This window comes from Ananas comosus, linkage group 1 (assembly GCF_001540865.1).
Source record: "Ananas comosus cultivar F153 linkage group 1, ASM154086v1, whole genome shotgun sequence".
NCBI lineage: Eukaryota > Viridiplantae > Streptophyta > Magnoliopsida > Poales > Bromeliaceae > Ananas > Ananas comosus.
The window spans coordinates 14,936,277-14,938,612 of NC_033621.1; positions in this window are offsets into that span (position 1 = coordinate 14,936,277).

Here is a 2,336-nt window from a genome sequence, read left to right on the forward strand (position 1 = left end):
CGAAAACTGGACTATAGTACCGAGCTCCGGTACTATAGATAGTATAGGACACTAGCTCTATATAATATAATATGTAGGGCTACTGTGCTATTAGGAGACAGCACCTTGTGACTCCTAAGTTCTTAATAGCACAAGTAGCCCTACTATATATGAGTAGGGCTATTGTGCTTATTAGGAACACAGCAGCCTTGTGCTTCTAAGTTCTTAAACTCGCCCATCAAATTTGATGGGTGGTTAGGAGTGAAAGAGAAGAGAAATTGAAGAGAAATTGGTTTCTGTAATTTCTCTCTCTTTGAATTTCTCTTTAATTTCTTTCTCTCTTCACTCTTTCACCCCTAACACCGAATCAATTTTGATGGACGGTTAAGAATTAGGAGCACAAGGTCTGCTGTGCTCCTAATAGCACAATAGCCTACTATATATATATATATATATATATATATAATATTCGAGCTTTTCGAGAGCTTTTCGAGCCTAATTCGACAAGCCGAGTAATACTTCAAAGCTCGGCTTGAAATGAATTTCGAGCCTTTATTTGTTCAAGTCTGGCTCATTTAATTCGAGAGTCGAGCTCGAGCGAGCCGATATCGAGCCGAACACCAGAGTCGAACGCGAGCCGTGGTCGCTCGTTTGCCAGCCCTAGTCTTAGAACAAGGATACGTTTTCTCACAAGCGAAATTTTTTCTGTACACCCAAAATTCAGCATAGCATTAGCAATTCCAATAAACTACATTCAAAACAACATTTGGTTAAAATTAGTCACTATAAATTGATAGAACAAAAGCCTAGTAGTCAATATAGAATAAAAAAAATTTATACAGCAAAATTGAATTTTCTTTTAAATAAAGAACGTTAACGTTAATACTAGTAGTGTCTTCTAAAGAGATGTGTAGCCATTACACCTCTTCATTTAGGGTTCATAAATCCTTAATAAATTTTAATATTAAAAAAATGAACTAACAACACCGGATGTATTTATGGCTCTTGATGATGAAAGTGTATGATTTACACCCGTCTTAGGTGCATAAAGTAGTGCTGCTCCTAATTTAAGTACGTAAATATGAATTGGTGTATAAGTATACAGGGATATACAAGGAATATACTTTTGTATTTCATCAAACAACAAAAATTATATTGTAACTGATTTATTACGGTGTACAGAATTTAATATACTCTTGAAATAAATATAAATATTTTTATCGTACATTCTCATGAAATAAATATAATAAATGTAACTGATTTATTGCGATGTACAAATTTTTGTTATTTGAATTTAAATATAGTTTAGTAATTTGAGTTATGTATGGCTAGTTAAGTTGATGTTTTTGTAAAATTTGACCGTCTATTAAGTATATATATATATATATAGGCTGGGGCTACTATACTCTTATGAGTATAGACCCCCTATACTCATAAATTTTTAACCGTTGATTGATAAGATGTGTGGTTAGGATGATGGTGGTCCTTACTTAGAATGATAGTGGTCCCCTAGGGCTGTAAACAAGCCGAGCTCGACGGAGCTAGAGCCAGCTCGAGCTTGGCTTGAACGTCTTCAAGGTCAGCTCGTGTTCGGCTCGAGCTCGTGACGAGCTCGAAAACTCCGGCTCTAATCGGCTCGCAACTTAAACGAGCTAGCTCGTGTTCGGCTCGTTAGCGCCGCTATCGAAGTTCGCTGCCGCTGCCGCTGTCGAAGTTTGTTGCCGCTGCCGCTGCTGAAATTCGCTGCCACTGCCGAAGTTCGCTGCCGGGGGTTTGCGAATGGCGAAGAATCCGCTGCCGAGGGTGTGCGAACGGCGAAGAGTGCGCTGCAGGCGTGCCGCCATCTGGGGGTGTGCGAACGGCGAAAGTGCGCTGCCGGCGAGCCGCCCGCCAGGGGTGTGCGACATGTGTAAAGTGAAGTGTGGCTGAGAGAGAGAGAGAGAGAGAGAGAGAGAGAGAGAGAGGGGGAGGGGGGCAGAAGGCAGCGAAGGTGGCTAGGTGCCTGTGTGAAGGGTGAAAAAGTTGGGAAAAGAGAATAGGGTTAGAAATATAGAGAGTTAAAAGTTGATGTAATATCATCCATTAGATTTTAATCTAACGGTTGAAATTTTAAATATATATATAGTGTGAGTCTACTATGCTTCTGGAAGCACGGAGCCTTCCGTGCTTCCAGGTCGTTTTCAATGTTGCGACTTTTGAATCGCCGATCGGCTCCGTTAAAGTTGATCTAGAGTATTTGAAGTACATAGAAAATAAATTTTATGATTTTTCGATATCATTTGCCTAGTGATCGAAGGGGCTCAAAAATCAATAATTTTAATAACCGTAGTGAGCCGTTTGGAAGTTTAACGTTGTAG